General features: G+C 48.5%; 7 non-coding genes across 7 annotated transcripts; all 7 read left to right on the top strand.

Annotated features, from left to right (window-relative positions):
- Positions 1-1,629: 1,629 nt before the first annotated feature.
- TRNAP-AGG (transfer RNA proline (anticodon AGG)) lies at positions 1,630-1,701 on the top strand. The gene has a single exon. It is a non-coding gene; the product is annotated as a tRNA-Pro (tRNA).
- Positions 1,702-5,204: 3,503 nt separating this feature from the next.
- Positions 5,205-5,276, top strand: TRNAP-AGG (transfer RNA proline (anticodon AGG)). Its single transcript has one exon. It is a non-coding gene; the product is annotated as a tRNA-Pro (tRNA).
- Positions 5,277-6,044: 768 nt separating this feature from the next.
- Positions 6,045-6,156, top strand: TRNAL-CAA (transfer RNA leucine (anticodon CAA)). The gene is made up of 2 exons: positions 6,045-6,082; positions 6,111-6,156. It is a non-coding gene; the product is annotated as a tRNA-Leu (tRNA).
- A 2,643-nt stretch (positions 6,157-8,799) lies between these two features.
- On the top strand, positions 8,800-8,871 carry TRNAP-AGG (transfer RNA proline (anticodon AGG)). The gene has a single exon. It is a non-coding gene; the product is annotated as a tRNA-Pro (tRNA).
- A 768-nt stretch (positions 8,872-9,639) lies between these two features.
- TRNAL-CAA (transfer RNA leucine (anticodon CAA)) lies at positions 9,640-9,751 on the top strand. Its single transcript has 2 exons — positions 9,640-9,677; positions 9,706-9,751. It is a non-coding gene; the product is annotated as a tRNA-Leu (tRNA).
- A 2,633-nt stretch (positions 9,752-12,384) lies between these two features.
- On the top strand, positions 12,385-12,456 carry TRNAP-AGG (transfer RNA proline (anticodon AGG)). Its single transcript has one exon. It is a non-coding gene; the product is annotated as a tRNA-Pro (tRNA).
- A 768-nt stretch (positions 12,457-13,224) lies between these two features.
- On the top strand, positions 13,225-13,336 carry TRNAL-CAA (transfer RNA leucine (anticodon CAA)). Its single transcript has 2 exons — positions 13,225-13,262; positions 13,291-13,336. It is a non-coding gene; the product is annotated as a tRNA-Leu (tRNA).
- The last annotated feature ends 1,137 nt before the right edge of the window (positions 13,337-14,473 follow it).

Below are 14,473 nucleotides of genomic sequence, written 5' to 3'. Positions count from 1 at the left end.
CCCCTACCTTTATAGGTTCAGTCTGTGTTTTAAACAGGAGTATTTCTGCTTTTCACTCTTGTAAGATGTCATGTTGCAATGCAATACATGCTTTATACTGGCGTCGAGACGGTCCAGCATCATGAAGGTATGCGAGATTTCTTTGCAACTGCTTTTCTGTGCTGGAGCAGCAGTGCTCGTAGGAACATTAAATGCACAGTGCTTCTCCATGGTAATTTCGGGTCCAGTTCTGAAATCACCTCTTGGAATGAAAGTGATCCCAGTTCCTTTCTTCCAAGGGAAGAGATTGTGTTCCGGAAGGCTCAGCTTTGAGCGTCATGAACATTGGCCCTCATCCTTGCATCCCAGTCCAATGCATAGCCACATAAAGCAAGCAGGTGTGTCTGTTTCCATAGTGTGGTGGTTCCAGTACAATGCATAGCCACATGAAGCAAGCAGGCAAGTGTGTCTGCTTGTGTAGTGTAGTGGTTATCATGCGCACCTCACATGCGAAAGGTCCCTGGTTCGAGTCGCTGGGCTTTTTCACAGTATTTGCATTTCCTGCCTCACCTGACAGGCAAGCTGAGATAAAAGAGACTGTGTCTATCCCTCACCATCGTGAGGTACTACGCTCCTGGGGCATCTGTCACAGCTCACCAAGAGGAGTTGCGCCAGCTTACGGCAGTCAGTTGCTCACTGTTTGACCTTTGCAATGAAGCCTGAGCCTACAGCATTCAAGCCAGCCAAGGAAGGAAGGTACGAGAGCGAAAATAGCTTTCCTGCCCTCACCAAGAACACACACCTTGAGCAAATAAAGTGCCAGACTTACAAGGCCCTATCGCCACCGGAGCATCACTTTTAGTGACGCCCCGGTGGCACTATGCACTGCGCGGTATTTACAAGATGGCGTTCAGCCACATTTTGTGGCTTAACACCACCTTGTAAATACGGCCCCTTAGCACGCAGCGCGTTCCCTGGAAGGGGCGTGCAATGGGTGTTGTTGGGAGTGTGCCACAGCAACACCATAGCATTTTGATGCTGCTCCAGATTTAGGAGTTGGCGTAAATCTGCGTCAGCGCCAAAATCCAACGCCATCCCAGGGGTGTCGTTAGAGTGGCGCACTGAGGAGAAATGTTTTCATTTCTCCTTGTTTTTGCTCTTTCTATGTGTGATGCATTCTGCAGCACACATAGAAGTAAGAGCAAATCACCATTGAAGATTTTTTTTTGGGGCAGGAAGGTTTCCCTTCCTGCACAAAAACAATTTCCCCCTCAACGCAGTCATCCTTGTACCATGGTGCAAGAACGGCTGCGTTGGCGCTCAGCAGCTAATTTAGAGCTGGCGCAGGGGGAAGCACAGGGGTGCGCTGTATTCTACTAAATACGGCGCTTTCCTGCATTTTGAAAATGACGGCACGTGGGGCTTGCAAATTTGGCACAGCGTCGCGCTTAGTCATTTTCTTGTAAATCTGGGCCAAAATGTCTAAAGGATAGAGGCTTTTTATGTCATGTTCGATGAAGACCATGCAAATGACTCTAGTCGTACTGCAAAAGAGAGCACCATGTGCAGTTTCTTGCTTTGGGATGTAGTCTCCCACTCTCTGTCACCAATCCTCCGAGCAGGGTCGGAGCCGTTGCATTTCTGTGCCCAGGCTCGTTGGTCTAGGGGTATGATTCTCGCTTAGGGTGCGAGAGGTCCCGGGTTCAAATCCCGGAGGAGCCCATTTTAGCGGAAAACAATCAAATCCTGCTCAAAATACACAACCCCTCAACATTTCTCATTTTACTCGAAGCATTGTTGCGCAAAACATATTTTTTGCCTCAGGCGAAAAATGGATTACAATGCCTTGGCTTCCTTCCTGCTTGCTCTCAGTGCGCCCTGTGTGATGATTTCACAGGCTCTCCTTCCTGGCATTTAGGCATCAGATATTTGTCTGTCTCTGCCCGCAGCTATGGGATTTTTCAGGACGTCTGAGTGTATGCATGCTGGCCGACACCGCTGCAATTTTCACACTTACCCCTCGCATTCCGAGCAACTGCTGATAAAGTATAGAGGAAATCGTGCAAACATATGAGGGGAACTGTGCTCCTTCAGTCAAATCAGCAAGCTTGTTTCTGTAGTGTAGTGGTTATCACGTTCGCCTCACACGCGAAAAGTCCCCGGTTTGAGACCGGGCAGAAACACTTGGCAGCAGCAGCTTTTGTGTTTGCTCCCTAAAACCTCAGTCTCTCTCAATGCACACTTAGACAGAAATGACCTTTAAAAACTTGTGACCTGTGTAAAACGTGCTTTACTATTGCAGGACGCTAAAAAGTTATCTGCATCCCTCGGTGGTCGTGCATGTGCATTGTTTCTTGTTCTGTTTTTTTTTTTTTTTCTTGGCCATGTTATATTGTGGGGCCTTTAAAGCTGTGACTTTGATAGGAACATTGCAAGCGGCAAAATCAACAAGTGCAGACTGAAGAGTCCGACCTGCACACTGTTTTGGCTGTCAGGATGGCCGAGTGGTCTAAGGCGCCAGACTCAAGAGAGCTTGATCTTCAGTGAAGCTGAGCCTTCTGGTCTCTTCATGGAGGCATGGGTTCAAATCCCACTTCTGACAGGTGTATTTTCTTCCCTTAAATCTTGCTCTGCTTGCAGAGCCAGCTCCTCAGACCACTATCTTTGGAAGCTGCTGTGGCATGTGAGGAGAAATCCACCAACCCATCGGCTGGGCCCTCAATCAAAATTATGTGTATTACTGGAAGGGGCGTCTCAGGCACACCTTCTGTTAGAGCTGCACTTTATGACAGTAACTACCATGCTGGTTTCTACTTAAGCAGTTGATTCTATCGTTTGAAGTGAGGCTCTCCTGCCACCTTTTGGGCAAAGAAGACTCTGCCCCTGCAACAACACAGGCAGACAAGCTCAAACTAGGTTTCTTGGTTAGGTGGGCGGAGCATATTGGCAATGGTGCCTCCTCGTGACTTGCAATTTACATGAAGAAGACAGAGAGGCAGCTGGGAGTAGGCAGTACCCATGAACCCCTGAACACTGTCTTGCGACTAGCACACAATTCTGAAATGAGGCGGGGGAAAGGAGGTGATTTCCCCATCAAGGGCCATTCCGGGAAATCAGCCACCCTGCGTCTCCCAGGTGAGTGTTTCAGGCCTATGAGCCACTAATATGAATCTCGCCTGATCGAGCGCTGACCGAGCAAGTGTGCTTGAATCCAAGAGGCATGCTCCTCTGGCTCAAGAGCTAGCAGGCCCTTCAGTGCTTCTGGTTGGGAAATCTAAGGTGCAAGGGTCCATGACTAGCAGCGGGTTACAACTACCAGAAAGGGTCTGCTTTTCACATCAGTCCCCTAGTTCAGCTCACTGGCACAGGGCATTTTGACTACCTCTTGCCTTGCTAGAGACAAACAAAAAATCCTTGACAGAAAACATTAATTGCTATGGCACGCTTAGAGAGAGAGAGAGCCTCCAAATGGCCCTGCTTTTCTGAAAGACGCTTCAGAAGATGTTTCAAATGACTATGCAGCGGCAGTCTAGTTGGTATAGGGGTATGATTCTCGCTTCGGGTGTGAGAGGACCTCGGTTCAAATCCCAGACAAACCCCTACCTTTATAGGTTCAGTCTGTGTTTTAAACAGGAGTATTTCTGCTTTTCACTCTTGTAAGATGTCATGTTGCAATGCAATACATGCTTTATACTGGCGTCGAGACGGTCCAGCATCATGAAGGTATGCGAGATTTCTTTGCAACTGCTTTTCTGTGCTGGAGCAGCAGTGCTCGTAGGAACATTAAATGCACAGTGCTTCTCCATGGTAATTTCGGGTCCAGTTCTGAAATCACCTCTTGGAATGAAAGTGATCCCAGTTCCTTTCTTCCAAGGGAAGAGATTGTGTTCCGGAAGGCTCAGCTTTGAGCGTCATGAACATTGGCCCTCATCCTTGCATCCCAGTCCAATGCATAGCCACATAAAGCAAGCAGGTGTGTCTGTTTCCATAGTGTGGTGGTTCCAGTACAATGCATAGCCACATGAAGCAAGCCGGCAAGTGTGTCTGCTTGTGTAGTGTAGTGGTTATCATGCGCACCTCACATGCGAAAGGTCCCTGGTTCGAGTCGCTGGGTTTTTTCACAGTATTTGCATTTCCTGCCTCACCTGACAGGCAAGCTGAGATAAAAGAGACTGTGTCTATCCCTCACCATCGTGAGGTACTACGCTCCTGGGGCATCTGTCACAGCTCACCAAGAGGAGTTGCGCCAGCTTACGGCAGTCAGTTGCTCACTGTTTGACCTTTGCAATGAAGCCTGAGCCTACAGCATTCAAGCCAGCCAAGGAAGGAAGGTACGAGAGCGAAAATAGCTTTCCTGCCCTCACCAAGAACACACACCTTGAGCAAATAAAGTGCCAGACTTACAAGGCCCTATCGCCACCGGAGCATCACTTTTAGTGACGCCCCGGTGGCACTATGCACTGTGCGGTATTTACAAGATGGCGTTCAGCCACATTTTGTGGCTTAACACCACCTTGTAAATACGGCCCCTTAGCACGCAGCGCGTTCCCTGGAAGGGGCGTGCAATGGGTGTTGTTGGGAGTGTGCCACAGCAACACCATAGCATTTTGATGCTGCTCCAGATTTAGGAGTTGGCGTAAATCTGCGTCAGCGCCAAAATCCAACGCCATCCCAGGGGTGTCGTTAGAGTGGCGCACTGAGGAGAAATGTTTTCATTTCTCCTTGTTTTTGCTCTTTCTATGTGTGATGCATTCTGCAGCACACATAGAAGTAAGAGCAAATCACCATTGAAGATTTTTTTTTGGGGCAGGAAGGTTTCCCTTCCTGCACAAAAACAATTTCCCCCTCAACGCAGTCATCCTTGTACCATGGTGCAAGAACGGCTGCGTTGGCGCTCAGCAGCTAATTTAGAGCTGGCGCAGGGGGAAGCACAGGGGTGCGCTGTATTCTACTAAATACGGCGCTTTCCTGCATTTTGAAAATGACGGCACGTGGGGCTTGCAAATTTGGCACAGCGTCGCGCTTAGTCATTTTCTTGTAAATCTGGGCCAAAATGTCTAAAGGATAGAGGCTTTTTATGTCATGTTCGATGAAGACCATGCAAATTACTCTAGTCGTACTGCAAAAGAGAGCACCATGTGCAGTTTCTTGCTTTGGGATGTAGTCTCCCACTCTCTGTCACCAATCCTCCGAGCAGGGTCGGAGCCGTTGCATTTCTGTGCCCAGGCTCGTTGGTCTAGGGGTATGATTCTCGCTTAGGGTGCGAGAGGTCCCGGGTTCAAATCCCGGACGAGCCCATTTTAGCGGAAAACAATCAAATCCTGCTCAAAATACACAACCCCTCAACATTTCTCATTTTACTCGAAGCATTGTTGCGCAAAACATATTTTTTGCCTCAGGCGAAAAATGGATTACAATGCCTTGGCTTCCTTCCTGCTTGCTCTCAGTGCGCCCTGTGTGATGATTTCACAGGCTCTCCTTCCTGGCATTTAGGCATCAGATATTTGTCTGTCTCTGCCCGCAGCTATGGGATTTTTCAGGACGTCTGAGTGTATGCATGCTGGCCGACACCGCTGCAATTTTCACACTTACCCCTCGCATTCCGAGCAACTGCTGATAAAGTATAGAGGAAATCGTGCAAACATATGAGGGGAACTGTGCTCCTTCAGTCAAATCAGCAAGCTTGTTTCTGTAGTGTAGTGGTTATCACGTTCGCCTCACACGCGAAAAGTCCCCGGTTTGAGACCGGGCAGAAACACTTGGCAGCAGCAGCTTTTGTGTTTGCTCCCTAAAACCTCAGTCTCTCTCAATGCACACTTAGACAGAAATGACCTTTAAAAACTTGTGACCTGTGTAAAACGTGCTTTACTATTGCAGGACGCTAAAAAGTTATCTGCATCCCTCGGTGGTCGTGCATGTGCATTGTTTCTTGTTCTGTTTTTTTTTTTTTTTCTTGGCCATGTTATATTGTGGGGCCTTTAAAGCTGTGACTTTGATAGGAACATTGCAAGCGGCAAAATCAACAAGTGCAGACTGAAGAGTCCGACCTGCACACTGTTTTGGCTGTCAGGATGGCCGAGTGGTCTAAGGCGCCAGACTCAAGAGAGCTTGATCTTCAGTGAAGCTGAGCCTTCTGGTCTCTTCATGGAGGCGTGGGTTCAAATCCCACTTCTGACAGGTGTATTTTCTTCCCTTAAATCTTGCTCTGCTTGCAGAGCCAGCTCCTCAGACCACTATCTTTGGAAGCTGCTGTGGCATGTGAGGAGAAATCCACCAACCCATCGGCTGGGCCCTCAATCAAAATTATGTGTATTACTGGAAGGGGCGTCTCAGGCACACCTTCTGTTAGAGCTGCACTTTATGACAGTAACTACCATGCTGGTTTCTACTTAAGCAGTTGATTCTATCGTTTGAAGTGAGGCTCTCCTGCCACCTTTTGGGCAAAGAAGACTCTGCCCCTGCAACAACACAGGCAGACAAGCTCAAACTAGGTTTCTTGGTTAGGTGGGCGGAGCATATTGGCAATGGTGCCTCCTCGTGACTTGCAATTTACATGAAGAAGACAGAGAGGCAGCTGGGAGTAGGCAGTACCCATGAACCCCTGAACACTGTCTTGCGACTAGCACACAATTCTGAAATGAGGCGGGGGAAAGGAGGTGATTTCCCCATCAAGGGCCATTCCGGGAAATCAGCCACCCTGCGTCTCCCAGGTGAGTGTTTCAGGCCTATGATCCACTAATATGAATCGAGCCTGATCGAGCCTGATCGAGCGCTGACCGAGCAAGTGTGCTTGAATCCTGCTTGAATCCAAGAGGCATGCTCCTCTGGCTCAAGAGCTAGCAGGCCCTTCAGTGCTTCTGGTTGGGAAATCTAAGGTGCAAGGGTCCATGACTAGCAGCGGGTTACAACTACCAGAAAGGGTCTGCTTTTCACATCAGTCCCCTAGTTCAGCTCACTGGCACAGGGTATTTTGACTACCTCTTGCCTTGCTAGAGACAAACAAAAAATCCTTGACAGAAAACATTAATTGCTATGGCACGCTTAGAGAGAGAGAGAGCCTCCAAATGGCCCTGCTTTTCTGAAAGACGCTTCAGAAGATGTTTCAAATGACTATGCAGCGGCAGTCTAGTTGGTATAGGGGTATGATTCTCGCTTCGGGTGTGAGAGGACCTCGGTTCAAATCCCAGACAAACCCCTACCTTTATAGGTTCAGTCTGTGTTTTAAACAGGAGTATTTCTGCTTTTCACTCTTGTAAGATGTCATGTTGCAATGCAATACATGCTTTATACTGGCGTCGAGACGGTCCAGCATCATGAAGGTATGCGAGATTTCTTTGCAACTGCTTTTCTGTGCTGGAGCAGCAGTGCTCGTAGGAACATTAAATGCACAGTGCTTCTCCATGGTAATTTCGGGTCCAGTTCTGAAATCACCTCTTGGAATGAAAGTGATCCCAGTTCCTTTCTTCCAAGGGAAGAGATTGTGTTCCGGAAGGCTCAGCTTTGAGCGTCATGAACATTGGCCCTCATCCTTGCATCCCAGTCCAATGCATAGCCACATAAAGCAAGCAGGTGTGTCTGTTTCCATAGTGTGGTGGTTCCAGTACAATGCATAGCCACATGAAGCAAGCCGGCAAGTGTGTCTGCTTGTGTAGTGTAGTGGTTATCATGCGCACCTCACATGCGAAAGGTCCCTGGTTCGAGTCGCTGGGCTTTTTCACAGTATTTGCATTTCCTGCCTCACCTGACAGGCAAGCTGAGATAAAAGAGACTGTGTCTATCCCTCACCATCGTGAGGTACTACGCTCCTGGGGCATCTGTCACAGCTCACCAAGAGGAGTTGCGCCAGCTTACGGCAGTCAGTTGCTCACTGTTTGACCTTTGCAATGAAGCCTGAGCCTACAGCATTCAAGCCAGCCAAGGAAGGAAGGTACGAGAGCGAAAATAGCTTTCCTGCCCTCACCAAGAACACACACCTTGAGCAAATAAAGTGCCAGACTTACAAGGCCCTATCGCCACCGGAGCATCACTTTTAGTGACGCCCCGGTGGCACTATGCACTGCGCGGTATTTACAAGATGGCGTTCAGCCACATTTTGTGGCTTAACACCACCTTGTAAATACGGCCCCTTAGCACGCAGCGCGTTCCCTGGAAGGGGCGTGCAATGGGTGTTGTTGGGAGTGTGCCACAGCAACACCATAGCATTTTGATGCTGCTCCAGATTTAGGAGTTGGCGTAAATCTGCGTCAGCGCCAAAATACAACGCCATCCCAGGGGGTCGTTAGAGTGGCGCACTGAGGAGAAATGTTTTCATTTCTCCTTGTTTTTGCTCTTGCTATGTGTGATGCATTCTGCAGCACACATAGAAGTAAGAGCAAATCACCATTGAAGATTTTTTTTTTGGGCAGGAAGGTGTCCCTTCCTGCACAAAAACAATTTCCCCCTCAACGCAGTCATCCTTGTACCATGGTGCAAGAACGGCTGCGTTGGCGCTCAGCAGCTAATTTAGAGCTGGCGCAGGGGGAAGCACAGGGGTGCGCTGTATTCTACTAAATACGGCGCTTTCCTGCATTTTGAAAATGACGGCACGTGGGGCTTGCAAATTTGGCACAGCGTCGCGCTTAGTCATTTTCTTGTAAATCTGGGCCAAAATGTCTAAAGGATAGAGGCTTTTTATGTCATGTTCGATGAAGACCATGCAAATGACTCTAGTCGTACTGCAAAAGAGAGCACCATGTGCAGTTTCTTGCTTTGGGATGTAGTCTCCCACTCTCTGTCACCAATCCTCCGAGCAGGGTCGGAGCCGTTGCATTTCTGTGCCCAGGCTCGTTGGTCTAGGGGTATGATTCTCGCTTAGGGTGCGAGAGGTCCCGGGTTCAAATCCCGGACGAGCCCATTTTAGCGGAAAACAATCAAATCCTGCTCAAAATACACAACCCCTCAACATTTCTCATTTTACTCGAAGCATTGTTGCGCAAAACATATTTTTTGCCTAAGGCGAAAAATGGATTACAATGCCTTGGCTTCCTTCCTGCTTGCTCTCAGTGCGCCCTGTGTGATGATTTCACAGGCTCTCCTTCCTGGCATTTAGGCATCAGATATTTGTCTGTCTCTGCCCGTAGCTATGGGATTTTTCAGGACGTCTGAGTGTATGCATGCTGGCCGACACGGCTGCAATTTTCACACTTACCCCTCGCATTCCGAGCAACTGCTGATAAAGTATAGAGGAAATCGTGCAAACATATGAGGGGAACTGTGCTCCTTCAGTCAAATCAGCAAGCTTGTTTCTGTAGTGTAGTGGTTATCACGTTCGCCTCACACGCGAAAAGTCCCCGGTTTGAGACCGGGCAGAAACACTTGGCAGCAGCAGCTTTTGTGTTTGCTCCCTAAAACCTCAGTCTCTCTCAATGCACACTTAGACAGAAATGACCTTTAAAAACTTGTGACCTGTGTAAAACGTGCTTTACTATTGCAGGACGCTAAAAAGTTATCTGCATCCCTCGGTGGTCGTGCATGTGCATTGTTTCTTGTTCTGTTTTTTTTTTTTTTTCTTGGCCATGTTATATTGTGGGGCCTTTAAAGCTGTGACTTTGATAGGAACATTGCAAGCGGCAAAATCAACAAGTGCAGACTGAAGAGTCCGACCTGCACACTGTTTTGGCTGTCAGGATGGCCGAGTGGTCTAAGGCGCCAGACTCAAGAGAGCTTGATCTTCAGTGAAGCTGAGCCTTCTGGTCTCTTCATGGAGGCGTGGGTTCAAATCCCACTTCTGACAGGTGTATTTTCTTCCCTTAAATCTTGCTCTGCTTGCAGAGCCAGCTCCTCAGACCACTATCTTTGGAAGCTGCTGTGGCATGTGAGGAGAAATCCACCAACCCATCGGCTGGGCCCTCAATCAAAATTCTGTGTATTACTGGAAGGGGCGTCTCAGGCACACCTTCTGTTAGAGCTGCACTTTATGACAGTAACTACCATGCTGGTTTCTACTTAAGCAGTTGATTCTATCGTTTGAAGTGAGGCTCTCCTGCCACCTTTTGGGCAAAGAAGACTCTGCCCCTGCAACAACACAGGCAGACAAGCTCAAACTAGGTTTCTTGGTTAGGTGGGCGGAGCATATTGGCAATGGTGCCTCCTCGTGACTTGCAATTTACATGAAGAAGACAGAGAGGCAGCTGGGAGTAGGCAGTACCCATGAACCCCTGAACACTGTCTTGCGACTAGCACACAATTCTGAAATGAGGCGGGGGAAAGGAGGTGATTTCCCCATCAAGGGCCATTCCGGGAAATCAGCCACCCTGCGTCTCCCAGGTGAGTGTTTCAGGCCTATGAGCCACTAATATAAATCTCGCCTGATCGAGCCTGATTGAGCGCTGACCGAGCAAGTGTGCTTGAATCCAAGAGGCATGCTCCTCTGGCTCAAGAGCTAGCAGGCCCTTCAGTGCTTCTGGTTGGGAAATCTAAGGTGCAAGGGTCCATGACTAGCAGCGGGTTACAACTACCAGAAAGGGTCTGCTTTTCACATCAGTCCCCTAGTTCAGCTCACTGGCACAGGGCATTTTGACTACCTCTTGCCTTGCTAGAGACAAACAAAAAATCCTTGACAGAAAACATTAATTGCTATGGCACGCTTAGAGAGAGAGAGAGCCTCCAAATGGCCCTGCTTTTCTGAAAGACGCTTCAGAAGATGTTTCAAATGACTATGCAGCGGCAGTCTAGTTGGTATAGGGGTATGATTCTCGCTTCGGGTGTGAGAGGACCTCGGTTCAAATCCCAGACAAACCCCTACCTTTATAGGTTCAGTCTGTGTTTTAAACAGGAGTATTTCTGCTTTTCACTCTTGTAAGATGTCATGTTGCAATGCAATACATGCTTTATACTGGCGTCGAGACGGTCCAGCATCATGAAGGTATGCGAGATTTCTTTGCAACTGCTTTTCTGTGCTGGAGCAGCAGTGCTCGTAGGAACATTAAATGCACAGTGCTTCTCCATGGTAATTTCGGGTCCAGTTCTGAAATCACCTCTTGGAATGAAAGTGATCCCAGTTCCTTTCTTCCAAGGGAAGAGATTGTGTTCCGGAAGGCTCAGCTTTGAGCGTCATGAACATTGGCCCTCATCCTTGCATCCCAGTCCAATGCATAGCCACATAAAGCAAGCAGGTGTGTCTGTTTCCATAGTGTGGTGGTTCCAGTACAATGCATAGCCACATGAAGCAAGCCGGCAAGTGTGTCTGCTTGTGTAGTGTAGTGGTTATCATGCGCACCTCACATGCGAAAGGTCCCTGGTTCGAGTCGCTGGGCTTTTTCACAGTATTTGCATTTCCTGCCTCACCTGACAGGCAAGCTGAGATAAAAGAGACTGTGTCTATCCCTCACCATCGTGAGGTACTACGCTCCTGGGGCATCTGTCACAGCTCACCAAGAGGAGTTGCGCCAGCTTACGGCAGTCAGTTGCTCACTGTTTGACCTTTGCAATGAAGCCTGAGCCTACAGCATTCAAGCCAGCCAAGGAAGGAAGGTACGAGAGCGAAAATAGCTTTCCTGCCCTCACCAAGAACATACACCTTGAGCAAATAAAGTGCCAGACTTACAAGGCCCTATCGCCACCGGAGCATCACTTTTAGTGACGCCCCGGTGGCACTATGCACTGCGCGGTATTTACAAGATGGCGTTCAGCCACATTTTGTGGCTTAACACCACCTTGTAAATACGGCCCCTTAGCACGCAGCGCGTTCCCTGGAAGGGGCGTGCAATGGGTGTTGTTGGGAGTGTGCCACAGCAACACCATAGCATTTTGATGCTGCTCCAGATTTAGGAGTTGGCGTAAATCTGCGTCAGCGCCAAAATCCAACGCCATCCCAGGGGTGTCGTTAGAGTGGCGCACTGAGGAGAAATGTTTTCATTTCTCCTTGTTTTTGCTCTTGCTATGTGTGATGCATTCTGCAGCACACATAGAAGTAAGAGCAAATCACCATTGAAGATTTTTTTTTGGGGCAGGAAGGTGTCCCTTCCTGCACAAAAACAATTTCCCCCTCAACGCAGTCATCCTTGTACCATGGTGCAAGAACGGCTGCGTTGGCGCTCAGCAGCTAATTTAGAGCTGGCGCAGGGGGAAGCACAGGGGTGCGCTGTATTCTACTAAATACGGCGCTTTCCTGCATTTTGAAAATGACGGCACGTGGGGCTTGCAAATTTGGCACAGCGTCGCGCTTAGTCATTTTCTTGTAAATCTGGGCCAAAATGTCTAAAGGATAGAGGCTTTTTATGTCATGTTCGATGAAGACCATGCAAATGACTCTAGTCGTACTGCAAAAGAGAGCACCATGTGCAGTTTCTTGCTTTGGGATGTAGTCTCCCACTCTCTGTCACCAATCCTCCGAGCAGGGTCGGAGCCGTTGCATTTCTGTGCCCAGGCTCGTTGGTCTAGGGGTATGATTCTCGCTTAGGGTGCGAGAGGTCCCGGGTTCAAATCCCGGACGAGCCCATTTTAGCGGAAAACAATCAAATCCTGCTCAAAATACACAACCCCTCAACATTTCTCATTTTACTCGAAGCATTGTTGCGCAAAACATATTTTTTGCCTAAGGCGAAAAATGGATTACAATGCCTTGGCTTCCTTCCTGCTTGCTCTCAGTGCGCCCTGTGTGATGATTTCACAGGCTCTCCTTCCTGGCATTTAGGCATCAGATATTTGTCTGTCTCTGCCCGTAGCTATGGGATTTTTCAGGACGTCTGAGTGTATGCATGCTGGCCGACACCGCTGCAATTTTCACACTTACCCCTCGCATTCCGAGCAACTGCTGATAAAGTATAGAGGAAATCGTGCAAACATATGAGGGGAACTGTGCTCCTTCAGTCAAATCAGCAAGCTTGTTTCTGTAGTGTAGTGGTTATCACGTTCGCCTCACACGCGAAAAGTCCCCGGTTTGAGACCGGGCAGAAACACTTGGCAGCAGCAGCTTTTGTGTTTGCTCCCTAAAACCTCAGTCTCTCTCAATGCACACTTAGACAGAAATGACCTTTAAAAACTTGTGACCTGTGTAAAACGTGCTTTACTATTGCAGGACGCTAAAAAGTTATCTGCATCCCTCGGTGGTCGTGCATGTGCATTGTTTCTTGTTCTGTTTTTTTTTTTTTTTCTTGGCCATGTTATATTGTGGGGCCTTTAAAGCTGTGACTTTGATAGGAACATTGCAAGCGGCAAAATCAACAAGTGCAGACTGAAGAGTCCGACCTGCACACTGTTTTGGCTGTCAGGATGGCCGAGTGGTCTAAGGCGCCAGACTCAAGAGAGCTTGATCTTCAGTGAAGCTGAGCCTTCTGGTCTCTTCATGGAGGCGTGGGTTCAAATCCCACTTCTGACAGGTGTATTTTCTTCCCTTAAATCTTGCTCTGCTTGCAGAGCCAGCTCCTCAGACCACTATCTTTGGAAGCTGCTGTGGCATGTGAGGAGAAATCCACCAACCCATCGGCTGGGCCCTCAATCAAAATTCTGTGTATTACTGGAAGGGGCGTCTCAGGCACACCTTCTGTTAGAGCTGCACTTTATGACAGTAACTACCATGCTGGTTTCTACTTAAGCAGTTGATTCTATCGTTTGAAGTGAGGCTCTCCTGCCACCTTTTGGGCAAAGAAGACTCTGCCCCTGCAACAACACAGGCAGACAAGCTCAAACTAGGTTTCTTGGTTAGGTGGGCGGAGCATATTGGCAATGGTGCCTCCTCGTGACTTGCAATTTACATGAAGAAGACAGAGAGGCAGCTGGGAGTAGGCAGTACCCATGAACCCCTGAACACTGTCTTGCGACTAGCACACAATTCTGAAATGAGGCGGGGGAAAGGAGGTGATTTCCCCATCAAGGGCCATTCCGGGAAATCAGCCACCCTGCGTCTCCCAGGTGAGTGTTTCAGGCCTATGAGCCACTAATATAAATCTCGCCTGATCGAGCCTGATTGAGCGCTGACCGAGCAAGTGTGCTTGAATCCAAGAGGCATGCTCCTCTGGCTCAAGAGCTAGCAGGCCCTTCAGTGCTTCTGGTTGGGAAATCTAAGGTGCAAGGGTCCATGACTAGCAGCGGGTTACAACTACCAGAAAGGGTCTGCTTTTCACATCAGTCCCCTAGTTCAGCTCACTGGCACAGGGCATTTTGACTACCTCTTGCCTTGCTAGAGACAAACAAAAAATCCTTGACAGAAAACATTAATTGCTATGGCACGCTTAGAGAGAGAGAGAGCCTCCAAATGGCCCTGCTTTTCTGAAAGACGCTTCAGAAGATGTTTCAAATGACTATGCAGCGGCAGTCTAGTTGGTATAGGGGTATGATTCTCGCTTCGGGTGTGAGAGGACCTCGGTTCAAATCCCAGACAAACCCCTACCTTTATAGGTTCAGTCTGTGTTTTAAACAGGAGTATTTCTGCTTTTCACTCTTGTAAGATGTCATGTTGCAATGCAATACATGCTTTATACTGGCGTCGAGACGGTCCAGCATCATGAAGGTATGC

Source organism: Pleurodeles waltl, unplaced genomic scaffold, assembly GCF_031143425.1.
Source record: "Pleurodeles waltl isolate 20211129_DDA unplaced genomic scaffold, aPleWal1.hap1.20221129 scaffold_72, whole genome shotgun sequence".
In the NCBI taxonomy this organism is placed as follows: domain Eukaryota; kingdom Metazoa; phylum Chordata; class Amphibia; order Caudata; family Salamandridae; genus Pleurodeles; species Pleurodeles waltl.
The sequence above is the reverse complement of the archived record's forward strand: the minus strand, read 5'-3'. Positions and strand labels throughout refer to the sequence as shown.